At 45.0% G+C, this 21,007-nt stretch overlaps 1 protein-coding gene and 5 non-coding genes across 6 annotated transcripts in view; 1 reads left to right on the top strand and 5 right to left on the bottom strand.

Moving 5' to 3' along the window:
• Nucleotides 1–618: 618 nt before the first annotated feature.
• On the bottom strand, nt 619–691 carry trnae-uuc (transfer RNA glutamic acid (anticodon UUC)). Its single transcript has one exon. It is a non-coding gene; the product is annotated as a tRNA-Glu (tRNA).
• A 1,124-nt stretch (nt 692–1,815) lies between these two features.
• Nucleotides 1,816–1,887, bottom strand: trnae-uuc (transfer RNA glutamic acid (anticodon UUC)). Its single transcript has one exon. It is a non-coding gene; the product is annotated as a tRNA-Glu (tRNA).
• Nucleotides 1,888–3,060: 1,173 nt separating this feature from the next.
• Nucleotides 3,061–3,132, bottom strand: trnae-cuc (transfer RNA glutamic acid (anticodon CUC)). Its single transcript has one exon. It is a non-coding gene; the product is annotated as a tRNA-Glu (tRNA).
• Nucleotides 3,133–3,845: 713 nt separating this feature from the next.
• trnae-uuc (transfer RNA glutamic acid (anticodon UUC)) lies at nt 3,846–3,917 on the bottom strand. The gene has a single exon. It is a non-coding gene; the product is annotated as a tRNA-Glu (tRNA).
• Nucleotides 3,918–5,090: 1,173 nt separating this feature from the next.
• On the bottom strand, nt 5,091–5,162 carry trnae-cuc (transfer RNA glutamic acid (anticodon CUC)). Its single transcript has one exon. It is a non-coding gene; the product is annotated as a tRNA-Glu (tRNA).
• A 13,105-nt stretch (nt 5,163–18,267) lies between these two features.
• LOC140420028 (uncharacterized) overlaps nt 18,268–21,007 on the top strand; it is a 77,719-nt gene continuing 74,979 nt past the window's right edge. The window contains exon 1 of the mRNA XM_072504050.1: nt 18,268–18,287. The gene's annotated coding sequence lies outside the window, so the exon portion shown is untranslated. The remainder of the gene's footprint in view (nt 18,288–21,007) is intronic.

The following is a 21,007-nucleotide window of genomic DNA, read 5'->3' as shown; positions in this document are numbered from 1 at the left end:
ACCCAAACTCTCCATTCACCCGCTGCCAGCAGAACGCGGGGACTGCAGCTTCAATCAGCGGGTTACTGCCCATCCCGGGGACACTGTAACCAGGAGCAAAGCTCCCAATACACCGAGCACAGGCTCAGAAACATGCAGGTAGATTATACCCCGCTCACTTAACCTCCGAGCAGCATTTACACAATCCCTCAGTGAGTATCATTTCCTTTGAGCTTCTTCTGTTGTATTCAGCTCCTGTGACCTCAATGGACTGAATAATTTGAGTTCGAAGTTTTCTTGTCATCACGCCCGAGATTCGGCCCCTGATCGTGTGTGTGCGTGGGGGGGGGGGGGGGGGGGGGGGGCGGGGGGGGGGGGGATTATTGTGTCTGTGTGAGCATCAAAATCTGGCCCAATACCACTCAAAATTTCGCTTGCTTCATAATCTCTCCCACTTTGCAGCCAATCACTGTCCGTTTCTTCCTGCCTCTGTATTTGTTCTCCACCTGCTGCACTTGTGACTTTTTCAGCTCTGATGTGAAACGATAAATGTCATTGAACTGATTCTGGCACAGCTCTTTCCTGTGAAACTGCGATTAAGCTTCATTGAACATTCTGCTGGACAACAATAATTGATCATTCCCTGACCGGGAATACGAACCTGGGCCGCGGCGGTGAAAGCGCCGAATCCTAACCACTAGACCACCAGGGAGACTGACAAACAAAGTTTTAATCCGTCTGACAGTATAGCATTCGTCTTTCATTCTTATTTCCCAGTTTTAATTAGAAATATACAAAATTACATATCTAGAATGAACAGAAGTGACATCTTTAGCTAATCACAACAGCAATTGTTGTTCGCTGGAACATGAAATCGACAGTGAGGTGAAATAGCCCAACAAGCTGCTCATGTGTAACTTCCAATTTCCAAAACCCACCAACTTGATCACTGTGGCTCCTGTGAAACTTACAACGCAACATCCGGCAGACATTCATCAGTAAATAGAAATAACTCATTTCAATTGTTAAAAACATTTTTTGTCGCAATTAAGTTTTGATCAAAATTTGAAGTTTCCAGTTTATTTTGATCTTTTTCTGAAGTGAAACTATCACGTTTGCTGAACATAAACAAACTCCCCTGTTTCAGACAGGGCAGGAACATTAAAACTTACTCATCTGTAATTATGAGGCAAAGCTTCCTCGTTCCGATTTGTTGTTAAACATTAACACAGCACGTCATCTCACAGCCTTGTGACATTTACACTTTTACAAGTTTGGAATGTGTTTCTCTCTTCCCCGGCTTCACAGTGGGTGAGAGAGGGACAAGCAGCAGGATTTTACCCTAATTCTCCATTCACCCGCTGCCAGCAGAACGCGGGGACTGCAGCTTCAATCAGCGGGTTACTGCCCATCCCGGGGACACTGTAACCAGGAGCAAAGCTCCCAATACACCGAGCACAGGCTCAGAAACATGCAGGTAGATTATACCCCGCTCACTTAACCTCCGAGCAGCATTTACACAATCCCTCAGTGAGTATCATTTCCTTTGAGCTTCTTCTGTTGTATTCAGCTCCTGTGACCTGTGTCTGTGTGAGCATCAAAATCTGGCCCAATACCACTCAAATTTTCGCTTGCTTCATAATCTCTCTCACTTTGCAGCCAATCACTGTCCGTTTCTTCCTGCCCCTGTCTTTGTTCTCCACCTGCTGCACTTATGACTTTTTCAGCTCTGATGTGAAACAACAAATGTCACTGAACTGATTCTGGCAGAGCTCTTTTCTGTGAAACTGCGATTCAGTTTCATTGAACATTCTGCTGGACAACAATAATTGATCATTCCCTGACCGGGAATCGAACCCGGGCTGCGGCGGTGAAAACGCCGAATCCTAACCACTAGACCACCAGGGAAACTAACGACAAAAAACGTAACCTGGGTTGACAGTATATCACTCACCTTTTATTTTGATTTCCGAGTTTTCATTGGAAGTATACAAAATTACATGTTTAAAATGAACACAAGTGACATCTTCAGCCAATCACAACACCGATTGTTGTTCGCTGTAACATGAAATCGACAGTGAGGTGAAATAGTCCCAAAAGCTGCTCATGTGTAACTTCCAATTTCCTAAACCCACCAACCTTATCACTGTGGCCCCTGTGAAACTGACAACTCGTCATCCGGCGGACATTCATTCGTCATTTCAAATAACTCATTTTAATTTTTGAAAACATAGTTATTTTCGCAATTAAGTTTTGATCAAAATTAGAATAGTTTCCAATTTTTGATGATCTTTTTCTGAACTGAAACTATCACACGTTTGCGGAACAAACACAAACTCTCCTGTTTCACACTGGGCAGGAATATTAAAAAGTACTCATCTGTAACTATGAGGAAAGCTTCCTGGTTCCGATATGTTGTTAAACGTTAACACAACACGTCAAGTCACAGCCCTGTGACATTTACACTTCCACAAGTTTTGAATGAGATTATTTCTTGCCTGGCTCTACAGTGGGTGAGAGAGGGACAAGCAGCAGGATTTTACCCGAACGCGGGGACTGCAGCTTCAATCAGCGGGTCACTGCCCATCCCGGGGACACTCCAACCAGGAGCAAAGCTCCCAATACACCGAGCACAGGCTCAGAAACATGCAGGTAGATTATACCCCGCTCACTTAACCTCCGAGCAGCATTTACACAATTCCTCAGTCAGTGGAACATCCTTTGAGCTTCTTTAGGTGTATTCAGATCCTGTGACCTCAATGGACTGAATAATTTGAGTTCGAAGTTTTCTTGTCATCACGTTGGAGATTTGCACCCAGATCGGGGAGATATTTCTGTCTGTGAGAGCAATAACATCTGGCCCAATACCACGCAGATTTGCGCTTGCGTCAACATCTCTCTCACTTGCACTGCAGCCAATCACTGACCGTTTCTTCCTGCCTCTGTATTTGTTCTCGACCTGATGCACTTGTGACTTTTTCAGCTCTGATGTGAAACGACAAATATCACTTTTCTGATTCTGTCCTGTGAAACTGCGATTCAGCTTCGTTGAACGGTTTGGTGGACAACAATAAAGCATCATTCCCTGACCGGGAATTGAACCCGGGCCGCGGCGGTGAGAGCGCCAAATCCTAACCACTAGACCACCAGGGAAACTGACAAACAGGGTTTTAACCCGTCTGACAGTATATCATTCGCCTTTCATTCTCATTTCCCAGTTTTAATTAGAAATATACAAAATTACATGTTTAGAATGAACAGAAGTGACATCTTAAGCTAATCACAACAGCAATTGTTGTTCGCTGGACCACGAAATCGACAGTGAGGTGAAATAGCCCAGCAAGCTGCTCATGTGGAACTTCCAATTTCCAAAACCCACCAACTTGATCACTGTGGCTCCTGTGAAAAGTACAACGCAACATCCGGCAGACATTCATCAGTAAATAGGAATAACTCATTTCAATTGTTAAAAACATTTTTTGTCGCAATTAAGTTTTGATCAAAATTTGAAGTTGCCAGTTTATGTTGATCTTTTTCTGAAGTGAAACTATCACGTTTGCTGAACATAAACAAACTCCTCTGTTTCAGACAGGGCACGAACATTAAAACGTACTCATCTGTAATTATGAGGCAAAGCTTCCTCGTTCCGATTTGTTGTTAAACATTAACACAACACGTCATCTCACAGCCTTGTGACATTTACACTTTTACAAGTTTGGAATGTGTTTCTCTCTTCCCCGGCTTCACAGTGGGTGAGAGAGGGACAAGCAGCAGGATTTTACCCAAACTCTCCATTCACCCGCTCTTTTCTGTGAAACTGCGATTCAGTTTCATTGAACATTCTGCTGGACAACAATAATTGATCATTCCCTGACCGGGAATCGAACCCGGGCTGCGGCGGTGAAAACGCCGAATCCTAACCACTAGACCACCAGGGAAACTAACGACAAAAAATGTAATCTGGGTTGACAGTATATCACTCACCTTTTATTTTGATTTCCGAGTTTTCATTGGAAGTATACAAAATTACATGTTTAAAATGAACACAAGTGACATCTTCAGCCAATCACAACACCGATTGTTGTTCGCTGTAACATGAAATCGACAGTGAGGTGAAATAGTCCCAAAAGCTGCTCATGTGTAACTTCCAATTTCCTAAACCCACCAACCTTATCACTGTGGCCCCTGTGAAACTGACAACTCGTCATCCGGCGGACATTCATTCGTCATTTCAAATAACTCATTTTAATTTTTGAAAACATAGTTATTTTCGCAATTAAGTTTTGATCAAAATTAGAATAGTTTCCAATTTTTGATGATCTTTTTCTGAACTGAAACTATCACACGTTTGCGGAACAAACACAAACTCTCCTGTTTCACACTGGGCAGGAATATTAAAAAGTACTCATCTGTAACTATGAGGAAAGCTTCCTGGTTCCGATATGTTGTTAAACGTTAACACAACACGTCAAGTCACAGCCCTGTGACATTTACACTTCCACAAGTTTTGAATGAGATTATTTCTTGCCTGGCTCTACAGTGGGTGAGAGAGGGACAAGCAGCAGGATTTTACCCGAACGCGGGGACTGCAGCTTCAATCAGCGGGTCACTGCCCATCCCGGGGACACTCCAACCAGGAGCAAAGCTCCCAATACACCGAGCACAGGCTCAGAAACATGCAGGTAGATTATACCCCGCTCACTTAACCTCCGAGCAGCATTTACACAATTCCTCAGTCAGTGGAACATCCTTTGAGCTTCTTTAGGTGTATTCAGATCCTGTGACCTCAATGGACTGAATAATTTGAGTTCGAAGTTTTCTTGTCATCACGTTGGAGATTTGCACCCAGATCGGGGAGATATTTCTGTCTGTGAGAGCAATAACATCTGGCCCAATACCACGCAGATTTGCGCTTGCGTCAACATCTCTCTCACTTGCACTGCAGCCAATCACTGACCGTTTCTTCCTGCCTCTGTATTTGTTCTCGACCTGATGCACTTGTGACTTTTTCAGCTCTGATGTGAAACGACAAATATCACTTTTCTGATTCTGTCCTGTGAAACTGCGATTCAGCTTCGTTGAACGGTTTGGTGGACAACAATAAAGCATCATTCCCTGACCGGGAATTGAACCCGGGCCGCGGCGGTGAGAGCGCCAAATCCTAACCACTAGACCACCAGGGAAACTGACAAACAGGGTTTTAACCCGTCTGACAGTATATCATTCGCCTTTCATTCTCATTTCCCAGTTTTAATTAGAAATATACAAAATTACATGTTTAGAATGAACAGAAGTGACATCTTAAGCTAATCACAACAGCAATTGTTGTTCGCTGGACCACGAAATCGACAGTGAGGTGAAATAGCCCAGCAAGCTGCTCATGTGGAACTTCCAATTTCCAAAACCCACCAACTTGATCACTGTGGCTCCTGTGAAACTTACAACGCAACATCCGGCAGACATTCATCAGTAAATAGGAATAACTCATTTCAATTGTTAAAAACATTTTTTGTCGCAATTAAGTTTTGATCAAAATTTGAAGTTTCCAGTTTATGGTGATCTTTTTCTGAAGTGAAACTATCACGTTTGCGGAACATAAACAAACTCCCCTGTTTCAGACAGGCCACGAACATTAAAACTTACTCATCTGTAATTATGAGGCAAAGCTTCCTCGTTTCGATTTGTTATTAAACATTAACACAACACGTCATCTCACAGCCTTGTGACATTTACACTTTTGGAATGTGTTTCTCTCTTCCCCGGCTCCACAGTGGGTGAGAGAGGGACAAGCAGCAAGATTTTACCCTAATTCTCCATTCACCCGCTGCCAGCAGAACGCGGGGACTGCAGCTTCAATCAGCGGCTAACTGCCCATCACGGGGACACTGTAACCAGGAGCAAAGCTCCCAATACACCGAGCACAGGCTCAGAAACGTGCAGGTAGATTATACCCCGCTCACTTAACCTCCGAGCAGCATTTACACAATCCCTCAGTGAGGGGCACTTTCTTTGAGCTTCTTCTGTTGTATTCAGCTCCTGTGACCTCAATGGACTGAATAATTTGAGTTCGAAGTTTTCTTGTCATCACGCCCGAGATTCGGACCCTGATCGGGCGTGGGGGGGCGGGGGTGGATTATTGTGCCTGTGTGAGCATCAAAATCTGGCCCAATACCACTCAAAATTTCGCTTGCTTCATAATCTCTCTCACTTTGCAGCCAATCACTGTCCGTTTCTTCCTGCCTCTGTATTTGTTCTCCACCTGCTGCACTTGTGACTTTTTCAGCTCTGATGTGAAACGACAAATGACATTGAACTGATTCTGGCACAGCTCTTTCCTGTGAAACTGCGATTCAGCTTCATTGAACATTCTGCTGGACAACAATAATTCATCATTGCCTGATCGGGAATCGAACCGGGGCCGCGGCGGTGAAAGCGCCGAATCCTAACCACTAGACCACCAGGGAAATTGACAAACAAAGTTTTAATCCGTCTGACAGTATAGCATTCGTCTTTCATTCTTATTTCCCAGTTTTAATTAGAAATATACAAAATTACATATTTAGAATGAACAGAAGTGACATCTTTAGCTAATCACAACAGCAATTGTTGTTCGCTGGAACATGAAATCGACAGTGAGGTGAAATAGCCCAACAAGCTGCTCATGTGTAACTTCCAATTTCCAAAACCCACCAACTTGATCACTGTGGCTCCTGTGAAACTTACAACGCAACATCCGGCAGACATTCATCAGTAAATAGGAATAACTCATTTCAATTGTTAAAAACATTTTTTGTCGCAATTAAGTTTTGATCAAAATTAGAATAGTTTCCAATTTTTGTTGATCTTTTTCTGAACTGAAACTATCACACGTTTGCGGAACAAACACAAACTCCCCTGTTTCAGACAGGGCAGGAACATTAAAACTTACTCATCTGTAATTATGAGGCAAAGCTTCCTCGTTCCGATTTGTTGTTAAACATTAACACAACACGTCATCTCACAGCCTTGTGACATTTACACTTTTGGAATGTGTTTCTCTCTTCCCCGGCTCCACAGTGGGTGAGAGAGGGACAAGCAGCAGGATTTTACCCTAATTCTCCATTCACCCGCTGCCAGCAGAACGCGGGGACTGCAGCTTCAATCAGCGGCTAACTACCCATCCCGGGGACACTGTAACCAGGAGCAAAGCTCCCAATACACCGAGCACAGGCTCAGAAACATGCAGGTAGATTATACCCCGCTCACTTCACCTCCGAGCAGCATTTACACAATCCTTCAGTGAGTATCATTTCCTTTGAGCTTCTTCTGTTGTATTCAGCTCCTGTAACCTCAATGGGCTGAATAATTTGTGTTCGAAGTTTTCTTGTTATCACGCCCGAGATTCGGACCCTGATAGGGGGGGGGGGGGGATTATTGTGTCTGTGTGAGCATCAAAATCCGGCCCAATACCACTCACATTTTCGCTTGCTTCATAATCTCTCTCACTTTGCAGCCAATCACTAACCGTTTCTTCCTGCCTCTGTATTTGTTCTCGATCTGATGCACTTGTGACTTTTTCAGCTCTGATGTGAAACGACAAATGTCACTGAACTGATTCTGGCAGAGCTCCTTTCTGTGAAACTGCGATTCAGCTTCATTGAACATTTTGCTGGACAACAATAATTCATCATTCCCTGACCGGGAATCGAACCCGCGGCGATAAAAGCGCCGAATCCAAACCACTAGACCACCAGAGAAACTGACACGGAAAATTTTAACCCGGGTTTACAGTATATCATTCACCTTTTGTTTTGGTTTCCGAGTTTTCATTAGAAGTATACAAAATTACATGTTTAAAATGAACACAAGTGACATCTTCAGCCAATCACAACACCGATTGTTGTTCGCTGTAACATGGAATCGACAGTGAGGTGAAATAGTCCCAAAAGCTGCTCATGTGTAACTTCCAATTTCCTAAACCCACCAACCTTATCACTGTGGCTGCTGTGAAACTTATCCGGCGGACATTCATTAGTAATTCCAAATAACTCATTTCAATTTTTCAAAACATTGACAGTTAATCCTTTCCGCAATTAAGTTTTGATCAATATTAGAATTTTTGTTGATCTTTTTCTGACGTGAAACTCACGTTTGCTTAACATACACAAACTCCCCTGTTTCATCCTGGGCATAAGCAAGAAACTTACTCATCTGTAACTATGAGGCAAAGCTTCCACGTTCGGATTTGTTGTTAAACATTAACACACGTCATCTCACAGCCTTGTGACATTTATACTTCCACAAGTTTTGAATGAGATTCTTTCTTCCCCGGCTCCACAGTGGGTGAGAGAGGGACATAGTGGCAGCGTTGAAGATGTTGATGTAAAAAACATTTTGGTCATATCGAAGGAGGAGGTTCACTGGCGGGAGAGGTAATGATGACCCTCCCTCCTGAGCAGTCCCTGTCCTTGTCCTGAAGGAGGAGGTTCACTGGAGGGAGAGGTAATGATGCCCCTCCCTGCTGAGCAGTCCCTGTCCTTGCCCCACCCGCAGAGAGGCCAGCAGTGCGGGTTGTGGAAACACCATTTTCTCTGGTACCGGCTGCATCAGGTCTTCATGAAATGAAGCAAAAGCTTCGTCAGCACCTTTCTTGTCTGTTACTGGACCGACAGCATCAACGTTCTCAAAGGCAGGTGTGCAGGCGGCACTGCAGACTTTGTGTACCTTCTCAAAACTGTTGACATGTATTTTAGACGGCTACAGAACTCCTGGATAGTATATTTGGGAGTGGGGGGGGGGGGGGGGTGGGGGGGGGGGGGGGGGGGGGAGAGATCTAGTGTAACAGGTTAAGAGATGGCACATGCTACTGTATGACGTGGATGCTGATTTATCAACATGTGTTAGACTCTCAAGGGAGTGTTGGAATTGTGCCGAGGAGTAACATGCCTACTCTGTAACTTGTTTAGATGTAGAACTAATAAACAAGTGTTAAACAGACACCGGAGTAAGTCTATAGTCTGCGAACCAAGTCCCAAGTCGGGAGTCCAATCTAAAAGGACACATCTCAGAATAGGGATGTTTGGTTTGTGTTTCCTGTCTGCAAAAACCTATCTGCTCATCGCCTGGGAAAGGAGATTACAAAGGACATCGCCGTAAGGAAAGGGCAGAAATCCAGAACTGGCAATTCTAGTCATCAGAGAACATCCTTTTCCCTCTCAAACCAGAAATCACTGTTCCCCCGCACACACCCTATTGATTGTAACCCTAATGCATCTCCTCCCATCACACTTGCCATGGGCACCTCACTAACAGAGAGACAGGAAGGTGCTGGAGAACAGACTGGGAAATGGGGCTCTACCAATCAGGGCTCGAGGATGTGTGTGGGGGGGCGTAATTGGGGCTGATGGTATCGAGCCCATAGTCTTCAGTGCCCATGTCCAAAGCAGGGCGTGGTGAATGTATTCACCTAAGTATGAACTGTCTGTATAGTGCTGTGACCTATGACCTGGAAATGATAAGACGGTCTACTTCCAGGTACTGTACTGGAACCCCGGTGGGCTCCGCCTCTGGCTCCGCCCTCCCCAGGGCGATATATAGACCGGCCACCTGTGGGTGGCACTCATTTGTACAGCAGACACTGGTAGGCGAGTTCATGGATAATAAAGCCTTATATTCACTCGTTCTCACAATCTCGCAGTGAACTGACGGTATAACACAGGGAGTCACGGGAACAGGGTACAGAGGATCCGAAGAGAAACCATTTGGATCCTGAACATTGTGAACATCCTTTACTATCATTGTCTTTGATCCTCAAGGTATTTTCTATTTTTCACCTTGTCTGTTTGATTAATAAACGATTATAAAAATATTTGATTTTTCTTGACTTTTCATGATTAGGTTGATGCACTTTAGGGAAAGAGGGCGAGAGGGGTTGACAGGCTCTTTAACAAAAAGTGAGTCCCTCTGAGGTAATTGGCAAAGGAGCCAGAGGGGGAGATGAGCTTAGTTTTGACACAGCGATGTTAGAAATGGGGTTCAGGAGTGGCATAGTGGTGCAGTGGTTAGCACTGGTGCCTCTAGCGCTGAGGACCCGGGGTCACTGTCCGTGTGGAGCTGCACATTCTCCCTGTGTCTGCATGGGTCTCACCCCCACTGCCAAAAGATGTGCAGATACATGGATTGGCCATGCTAAATTGCCGCTTAATTGGAAACTCTACATTTTAGGGCGTTAATTAGCCCTTTTTCCCCTTTTCCCAAATTCTGAAATGATTCACAGTGATAACCCTTATTGGTGACAGTGGTTAGATGCTATTCCGTATAAATAAGAGCTGACACATGCTAATGTCTGAGCAGTAATATCAAAGTGCAGCAGCATTACCATTACACTCTGGGTAGAAGCACCATCTCCAGGTAAATGCTCCCTGCTCTGCCCCAGTTGCCATGGTCCCAGTCAGTGGAATGTGTAAAACCTCAAGTAATCCATTGACAATACCACTGCACCATCCCCTCCCCTAGAACTGAGGCAAACCTACAGTTTCTGACATTCCAACAGTGACTACATCTCAAAAGTACTTAATTGGCTGTAAAAAAGCTTCAGGAGAAGCTGTGATCATGAAAGATGCTATAGAAATGTAATTTATTTTCAGAATTAGTCCCTAAACAGGGTGGCACGGTGGCACAGTGGTTAGCACTGCTGCTTCACAGCGCCGAGGACCCAGGTTCGATCCCGGGTGACTGTCCATGTGGAGTTTGCACATTCTCCCCGTGTATGCATTGGTTTCACCCCACAACCCAAGGTTGTTCAGGGTAGGTGGATTGGCCACGTTCAATTGCCCCTTTATTGTGAATTTAAAAATAAATTATAATCAAGCATTAGTCCCCAAACTGAGCCCACTCACGAAAATCATGAATAAAGACTGAGTCTTGATTTTGTGCAACAATCATGTCTTTCTCTCCATTTCAAATCTCCGGTGAAAATCCAAACACAGCGTATCGTAAATCATTCGATTTAAAACAGAACGAGTTGTTGTTATTTGGGATTCGCTGCCTGATGAAGGTGCAGGAACTTTACAGATTCTGTTGGAAAAGACACTTGCCGGGCGATGGGACTATGTAAAGAATCTGTAAAGTTCCCTTGTGAAAGTCACAGTTGAATTTACTTCCTGCACCTTTGTCAGGCAGAGAATCCCAAATAACAACAACTTGTTCTGTTTTAAATCTAATAATTTCACAATATGCTGTGCAGAGAGCACAGGAGGCCATTCTGCCCATTAGATTTAAAACAGAACGAGTTGTTGTGAGTTGGGATTCAAAATAAACTTGGAAATAAACTAGGAAAATAGGGTGGTGGAATTAATTTGATAATTAATCCAAAGAGCTAGCATGGGAACAATGGGCAGAATGGCCTCATGTGCTCGCTGAACCTCATTTACATTTGGAGAAAGTGGGAAATATTTGGAACCCACTTCCTTCAAGTCGGATAGACACAGAGATGATGGAATGTTTCCCAAAGGAAATTGGATGGGTACTTGAGGGAAATAAACCGACAAGGGTACAAGGATAGAACAGGGAAATGGTTTGATCTATAGAAATCTACAAGTTGTGAATCTTTGGAATTCTCTACCCAGAGGGCTGTGGGAGCTGTCATTGAGTGTGTTTAAAACAGAGACTGGCAGATTTCTAAATCCCAATAACACAAAGGGATATGGGGATAGAGTAGGGGAAAAGGCATTGAAGTGGATGATTAGCCATGATTGTATTGAATGAGAGGAGCCTCGACGGGCTGAATGGCTAACGGCTGCCCCTATGTTCAAATGATACACAGATAGGTAGGAAAGTAAATTGTGAAAAGACATAAGGAGGTTAAAAAGGTATATTTGAAATGAGTGGGATATCATCTGGCAAATGGGTGATCATGTGTGAAAATGTGAAATTGTTCATTTTGACAGGAAGAAAAAGAAGCTTCTCATCGAAATGGTGAGAGATTGCAGAGCCCCAAGACTCAGAGGGATCTGGGTATCCAAGAGCATGAATCACAAAAGGCGAGTATACAGGTACAGCAAGTAATTAGAAAACCTAATAGAATGTTATTGTTTATTGTGAGGGGAATTGAATACAAAAGTAGGGAGGTTATGCTTCAGTTATACAGGACATTGTTGAGACCACATCTGGAGCACTGTGTACAGTATCACTCTCATTTAAGGAATGATATAAATGTGTTGGAAGCAGTTCATAGAAGATTTACTGGACTCATACCTGGAATTGGAGGCTGGTCTTATGAGGAATGATTGGACAGGCTGGGCTTGTGTCCGATGGAGTTTAGGTGACTTGATTGAACCGTATAAGATCCTGAGGGGCCTCGACAGGGTGGATGTGGAAAGGATGTTTCCTCTTGTGGGAGAATCTAGAAATTGGAGTCACATTAAAAGTAAAAACTTGCCCATTTAAGGCAGAGGAGAACTTTTTTCTCTCAGAGGGTTGGGTGCCTTTGGAACTCTCTTCCACAAAGGGCAGTGGAAGCAGAGTCTTTGAATATTTTCAAGGCAGTGCTGGATAGATTCCTGTTCATCAAGGGGGTGAAAGGTTATCAGGAAGGGAGGTCAGCAGGAATACCACAAGAAATAGGAACAGGAGTAGACCATTCGGCCCTTCGAGCCTGCCCCACCATTCAATCATGGCTGATCCAACATTTGTCTTGTCCACTTTCCTGCCCTTTCCCTGTAACGCTTGATTCTCTCGCTGATCAAGAATCTATCTCAGCCTTAAATATAGACAAGGACTCTGTCCCCACAACTCTCAGTTCCAACGACTCATAACCCTCAGTGAAGAAATTTCTCCGTATTTCAGTCTTAATTGGCACCTCTTTATTCAGAGACTTTATTCTGGTCCACAGCTGCAGCAAGACTTCCCGACTCTTATACTCCAACCCCCTTGGAATCAGGGCCAACATTCCATTAGCCTTCCTGATTACCTGCTGCACCTGTCTGCCAGCTTTCTGTGTGTCGTGCACAAGTTCCCCCAAGTCCCTTTGTGTTGCAGCTTTCTGCAGTTTTTCTCCATTTAAATAATACTGTTCTTTTGTTCTCCCTTCCAAAATGAACTTCACATTTTCCCACATTATACTCCATTTTCCAACTTTTTCCCCACTTACTTAACCTATCAATATCTCATTGCAAACTGTGTGTATCCCCCTCACAACTTGTCTATGTGGAGTTGAGGTTACAATTAGATCAGCCGGGAACTTATTGAATGGTGCAGCAGGCTCGAGGGGCCGAGTGGTCTACTCCTGCTCCTAAGCCGTATGCTATCACGTTCGTCATAATATTTTTTTCTTTAAATTTAGAATACCCAATTCATTTTCTCCAATTCAGGGACAATTTAGTGTGGCCAATCCACCTACCCCGCACATCTTTGGTTTGTGGGGGCGAAACCCACGCAAACACAGGGAGAGTATGCAAACTCCACACAGACAGTGACCCAGAGCCGGGATTGAACCTGGGACCTCAGCGCCGTGAGGTAGCAGTGCTAACCAATGCACTACCGTGTTGCTTTGCATCCATCATAATGGATTGTAGCACTTTCCCTCCTACTGATGTCAGGCTAATGGGTCTGTGGTTCCTTGTTTCTTCTTTCTCTCCTTAAATAGTGGGATTACATTTACCACCTTCCAATCTGCATGAACCATTCCAGAAGCTATAGAATTGTAAAAGATGATCACCAATGTATCCACTATCTCCACAGCCACCTCTTTCAACACTCTGGGATGTAGAGCATCAGCTTTTGTGGATTTATTAATTTATAACCCAATAAATTCTCCAGTACTACTATTTCACTAATACTAATCTCTTTCAGTCCCTCCTGCTCACTGCTCCCTTGGTTCTCTTGTGTAACAGCAGAATCCAAAAGCTGTAATCATGTGTGAAGAATTACTGCACCACTTTCCTGTGGATTTTTGTTCCTGAAAGGAATGTGTATTTGTTGCAAATATGTAATAATTTCTTCAATGTTAGCAATTGTCTGTCTATTGTCCAACCTTTTATTATAATTTCCCAACCTACCACAGACAACCTGTCCCTCATACCTCAACAGTTTCCTTCTTTGAGCCCCGAAAAATTAAACAAAGAAACATATAATCACCAAAGCCCATCTTCATGGCAACGTGGCATGCTTTAGGAGGTTCCAAACAGAAATGGGAACTAAATATCTTTTAACTTCCAACACGTTTTCACTCTGTGACCCTTGTGTAATTGGAAACCACGTATTCGCAACAAGGCTCAAAGAGCATCAGCATACTGGAGGAAACGTTGCGAGACCAGCCATTCCAGCAGAAAGAAACCCCGACCATCCGTATTGACCAATTGACAGGATGAATAAAATGCAGTTCCGAATGTAATTGAGAGCAGAAACAATAACAGCAGAATCCAATCCCCGCAATCAATTGTGAACTTGTTGCTGACTCAGCAGGTAGGATGGATCACTCAACGCCTCCCCTAATCAGAGCAGGAGAATGGCCTCTCACCGTGTGAACTCGGTGATGTCCCTGCAGGTTGGATGAATGTCGGAATCCCTTCCCACAATGAGAGCAGGTGAATGGCTTCTTCCCAGTGTGAACTTGCTGGTGACGCTTCAAGTGGGATGAATCACAGAATCCCTTCCCACACAGAGCAGGTGAACGGCTTCTCCCCAGTGTGAGCTCACTCATGTTTCCACAGGGTGGATGATTGTCTGAATCCCTTCCCACACTGAGAACAGATGAACGGCCTCTCCCCTGTGTGAACTCGCTGGTGTATCTTCAGGCTGGATAACTGAGCGAATCCGTTCCCACACTGAGGGCAGGTGAACGGCCTCGCCCCATGTGAACTCGCTGGTGTGTCCGCAGGGTGGATAAATCTCTGAATCCCTTCCCACACTGAGAGTAGTTGAATGGCTTCTCCCCACTGTGAACCCGCTGGTGTGCCTGCAGGTAGGGTGACTGAGTGAATCCTTTCCCACACTGAGAGCAGGTGAACGGCCTCTCGCCAGTGTGAATTCGCTGGTGTGACTTCAGGCTGAACAACGCAGTGAACCCCTTCCCACACTGAGAGCAGGTGAATGGCTTCTCCCCAGTGTGAATTCGCTGGTGTGTCTTCAGGTTGGATACCTGAGTGAATCCCTTCCCACACTGATCGCAGGTGAACGGTTTCTCCCCAGTGTGAACCCTTGGTGTGACTTTAGGCTGGATAACGCAGTCAATTGCTTCTCACACTGAGAGCAGGTGAACGCCTCTCCCCAGTATGAATTCGCTGATGTGCCTTCAGGGTGGATGAATGTCTGAATCCCTTCCCACACCGAGAGCAGGTAAACAGCTTCTCCACAGTGTGAACTCTTTCATGTGACTTCAGGCTGGATAACTCAGTGAATCCCTTCCCACACACAGAGCAGGGAAATGGCCTCTCCCCTGTGTGACTGCGTCGATGAATTTCCAGCCCTTTTTCCAGAATTAGATTGGACTCTGAATCTCTTCCCACAGACTTCACATTTCCACGGTTTCTCCATGGGTGTCCTTGTGTCTCTCCAGATCAGATAATCAGTTGAAGCCTTGACCACACACAGAACATGTGTATGGTCTCTCCCCGCTGTGAATGGTGTGATGTTTTTTCAGGCTGTGTAACTGGTTAAAGCTCTTTTCACAGTCAGTGTTCTGGAACACTCTCACTCATTGTGTGTGTGTCTTGGTGCTTTTCCAGTCACAATGATCTTTAAAGTCGTCTGAAGCGAACAGAACAGACAAACATTTCTCCTTCTCGATTCAAAGGTCGATGATATTCAGGCCCCGACGAACCGAGCGACTCTGGCAGATCGAGATGTGATTTTTGATATTTCTGTCTGTAATTCCTCCTCTTCTAATATCCTGTAAAAACAATTTACAAAATACATCATTGTCAGTAAAGGATAGAAACTCAGAACAGACAATTTTAATTCCTCTGGAACATTTTTTCCTCTCTCACTCCGCAACAGCTGTCAATCTCCATCCCACACACTCTCCCTCCATTCTCACCCTGCTCCACAACGAGTGAAGAAATCCTTCCTCATCTCAGCTTTCTCTCCATTTTCCTGCCTGTTATCCATAACCCTCGACTCCCTCGTCATCAGAAATCTGTCTGGGTGGGAACCATGTGATGCGGCGGAGGAGTAGCTGCTTTTCCACAGATTCTGATGCTACTCACCTAGAATCCGTAATTTATCTTGATTGCCCGACACTCATCTACCTGATCCTTGAATTAATATTTGTTCTCATGCATGGCTCTGGAAGACATTGGGATTAGATAAAGTAAGATTAAGAAATCCGTCGATAAAAGAGGGCAGGCAGTTTCAGTGGAAATGGAGCCGCCTTTTCAACATGGCGGCCTGACCCTCAGGAGGTCTCGCGACCCCGCGCTCTCCGGGACTCTCTCACTCTCTCGGAGCTGGTGAAGATGATGACTGCCGACATTCTCCGTGTTATTGACCAGAGGCCGAGTGTGCTGATTCAATACCTCTCATTGAGATCATGAGGCCGAGCTGCAAAACACCATGAAGAGGCTCGCTGATCCCGAGGCTGCGAGGGAGACCGGGTAAGTGAAGGACGTGGGAGGGAATATGGTCTTGGACCCGACGGGTGAGAATGGGGAGTTTCGGGACTTCTATAGCAAGCTGTACGAGTCGAAACCCCCTGCCGGGGTGGAGGCGATGAGGCGGACTTTAGAGGGGTTGGAAGAGGAGCAGTTAGAGGCCGTTGGGGCCCCAATTGCCATGGTAGAAGCATCCTTCACTTTCCCGGTCTCCCTTGCAGTCTCCTGCTTCCTCAACTGGTGCACTAGCATCCTGCTCGCCTTCTCCCCGTACTCATACACCACCCTTCTTAACTGCCCCACCGCCTTTCCCATAGATAGAAGCCTGATGGATCTCTGTGTCTATTCGGAACCCTGGATATCCGTTATCCCTTCTTAGTTCCCAAATAACAGAGATCAAGTCTGTGCTTTTTGGCAAAGTTCAGGTGAACTTTGTCAGCTTGTGCCACTGGTAAACTTTGTTTGTCAACACAAGATTACGTCAAATTGATTGTCTTTAGCGAATACAGTAGTTGAGTTTTCATTCAATTACAAATTGTGTAATTCTTCAAATTATAATACACAGTATAAAATGACTGAGTGATTTAAAAAAAAGAAAGATGGCGATTTAGCAAAAGCAAGTAAAGGAAATAGGTTTCAGAAAGTGATAGATAGAGGGACTGGAGGTGATGCAACTGGGCAAGGCCCCTGGTCTGGAGGGGTACCTGGTGACATTTTATAAGAAATTCTCTGGGGTATTGGGGCCGGTGCTGGTAAGGGATTTTAACGAGGCAAGGCAGCTGGGAGTACTCTCCCAACGTTGTCGCAGGCTTCGATCTCCCTCATTTTGAAGCAGGAAAAGGACCTCGAACAATGCGAGTCATACAGACCGATCTCCCTGCTAAATGTAGATGCCAAACTATTGGCTAAGATCTTGGCCTCGAGAATAGAGGATTGTGTCCCAGGGGTGATTGTCGTGTGTACGGACAAACCGATTGAGTTCAGATTATTTCAGGCTGCACCGGGGGACGAGGCAGGGGCGCCCGTTCTCCCTACTGCTGTTTGCCCTAGCTATAAACCCATATGCGATGGCACTGAGAGCAGCAGGGGATATTGGGATGGTGGACAGTATGAAAGAGACCATTCTTTTAGCCAAACAAATAAATGTGTCAAGCTGAGGGAGCAACGGGTGTAAATGTGTTAGAGAGAGAGAGACCTGGGCCAACCTTTCCGGAGTCTGCACCCTCCCTGTAATCAGTTCCTTTCCCTTCAGTTGCTGCAAGTGACCAATTGAAGGTGAGAATGAGAAAAGAAATGGAAAGGGGGAGAAAAGAACGTGTTTTATTCACAGATGTTAGAGACAGGAGGACGTTTCAGTCTGTGTGAAGCTCAATCTCCATTCGCCCTCCTCTCGCACATGCGCAGCCTCTCCTTTCTCTTGGACATGCGCAGTCTCGTGCAGGGGGAGGGGGAAACACCTAGAGGCTTCTCGCTCTGGCCGGAGCCGGTTGCCTGGAAACCTTGCCTCGAGGAGGGGGAACAATGAGTGGGGCGGAGCTGCTGTGTCCGCGCGCCGGGCCTGCGCACTGGAACCGTGAGACGTCACCGCGGATTCCTATGCGTGCGCCTGAAAGAGTTGGTGAACCGGAAGGAGTCTCTTCCTCCATCCAATCAGCTCCCCCGTTGTCTGAAGGCGGAAGTTGGACGCTGAGCAAAACTGGGACCTCACAAACTAAAACATTCCTCCTGTCTCCAACATCTGTGAGTAAAACACTTTCTTTTCTCCCCCTTTCCATTTCTTTTCTCATTCTCACCTTCAATTGGTCACTTGCAGCAACTGAAGCTAAACGAAGTGAAACCAAGGAGACTCTGCAAAGCTTGGCCCAGGTCTCTCTCTCTCAAAGACATTGACATCCTTTGCTCCCTCAGCTTGACACATTTATTTGTCTGGCTAAAAGGATGGTCTCTTTCCTAATGTTCACAATGAAGGGCTGGTTTCACCAGGCAATGGTTGACATTTAAGGGGACAGTAAATTAATACCGGACAGAGACATGTCTTGTGTTATATGGTACAGATTAGATATATTATTTATAGTTCTGTAATAACGTACATTTATTATTATTTCTAGCCTTGTAATATTGTACTGTAGTTATGTTATATATTTCGTGTCATCTCTTTCCTCAGAGGGTTATTAGTCTCTAGATATCTCTTCCACGGGGACCGGTTGGGTGTGGGGGTCATTGAATATATTCACGGAAGTGTTGGACAGATTTTTAATAAATTGTTATGTTTTAAATCGTTTTGAAACAATGAATGCAACAGAGTTACAGAAAAAATAGTGGGAAATGGGCACAGAGCAGAACAAGAGATATTGCCAACATAAATCCAAGCAACACATTGCAGAATTAATTTGGAACAGGATATTTGAGGGACCAGAGCCTCGAGATGAAATGCCAGATCAATTGAACAACCAGTTAACAGGTTAAAATAGAGAGTGGGGAAAGAAGGGAAGATTATATCACAATTTAGTTTGTAAACCCAAAAATATTACAAACAGACTAACAGCATAATCAAATTAATATGAATCTCACAACATAGATGACATAGAACTCCTATAGTGCAGAAGGCCATTCGCCCCTTCAAGTCTGCAGTGAGCCTCAAAGAGCATTTCACTTAAGCCCACGCCCCATCTTATCCTCGGAACCCGGTGCATTGATCATGGTCAACCCACCTAACCTACACATCTTGGACGCTAAGTGGCAAATTAGCGTGATCAATCCACTTTCACTGCACATCTTTGGACAGTGGGAGGAAACCAGAGCACCCGGAAGAAACACACATAGACACGAGGAGAATATACAAACTCCACACAGACAGCCCCCCCAAGGCTGGAATTAAACCTGGGTCCCAGGCGCTGAGATAGCAGTACTAACCACTGTGCCCTACTCCCGGCCTAAGTTAAATTCAATTCACTCATGGAAAGCCCAGGAGGAGCAAGTCAGTCAAATTGGATCCTATGTATTTGAGATAGGTGTCCCATGCTTTACCCGATGCATCAGAATCAGAATGAATTACAGACATTAAAAATTGCATGGAGATGCATTCCATAATCAGCCTATGCCAGTTTTGGATCGAGGGAGAACTGACTGGTCTGCTTCTGTATTGAGCCTGATGAATGTTGGGTCCATCCTCACCCAATCTCTGATGAACCTAAGACGAGAGGCCAATTGATGAAGCAAGACATTGCTTTTCGGGAGACCATACCTCAGCTTTGCTTGGTGATTGGAGCTTAACAAACATTTTGTTCCAGGTAGAGTTATAGATGTTTACAGCATGGAACCAGGCCTTTGGCCCAGCTTGTCCATGCCACCCAGTTTCTATCACGAAGCAAGTCCCACTTGCCAGCATTTGGCCCATATCCCTCTATACCCACCCTGCCCGTGTAACTGTCTAACTGCTTTTTAAAGGACAAATTTGTACCCATCTCTACCACTGCCTCTGGCAGCCCATTCCAGATGTTCACCACCCTCTGTGTGAAGAAATTTCCCCTCTGGTCTCTTTTGCATCTCTCTCCTCTCACCTTAAACCTATGCAGTCTAGTTCTAAACTCCTCTACCTCAGGGAAAAAATGTTGGCTATCTTCCTTATCAATGCACCTCATTATTTTATGGACCTTTATAAGATCACACCTAAGCCTCCTACGCTCCAGGGATAAAAGTCCCAACCTCTCCTTATAACTCAGACCATCAAGTCCTGGCAGCATCCTGGTAAATCTCTTCTGCGCTCTTTCTCATTTAACAATATTCCTTCTATAATAAGGTCACCAGAACTGAACACAATATTCCATGTGTGGTCTTAGCAATGTCTTGTACAACTTCAACAAGACATCCCAACTCCTGTATTCAATATTCTGACCAATAAAACCGAGCATACTGACTGCCTTCTTCACCACCCTGTCCACCTGCGACTCCACCTACAAGGAGCTATGAACCTGTACTCCTAGATCTCTTTGTTCTGTAACTCTCCCCAACTTGCTACCATTAACTGAGTAGCTCCTGCCCTGATTTGATTAATTCCCCGAACGACTCTGCTTGACAGCAGTATCGGCAGCATCTGCAGAGGGTACAACAGTCTGGGCAACACATTCATTTTAGAACATAGAACATACAGTGCAGAAGGAGGCCATTCAGCCCATCGAGTCTGCACCAACCCACTTAAGCCCTCACTTCTACCCTATCCCTGTAATCCAATAACCCCTCCGAACCTTTTTGGACACTAAGGGAAATTTAGCATGGCCAATCCACCTAACCTGTACGACTTTGGACTGTGGGAGGAAACCAGAGCACCCGGAGGAAACCCATGCAGACACGGGGAGAACGTGCAGACTCTGCACAGATCCAGTGAGGAATCAAACCTGGGACCCTGGTGCTGTGAAGCCACAGTGCTATCCACCTGTGCTACCTTTGCTGCCCCTAGGCTG

The sequence above is a fragment of the Scyliorhinus torazame genome, chromosome 5 (assembly GCF_047496885.1).
Source record: "Scyliorhinus torazame isolate Kashiwa2021f chromosome 5, sScyTor2.1, whole genome shotgun sequence".
In the NCBI taxonomy this organism is placed as follows: Eukaryota; Metazoa; Chordata; class Chondrichthyes; order Carcharhiniformes; family Scyliorhinidae; genus Scyliorhinus; species Scyliorhinus torazame.
The sequence above is the reverse complement of the archived record's forward strand: the minus strand, read 5'-3'. Positions and strand labels throughout refer to the sequence as shown.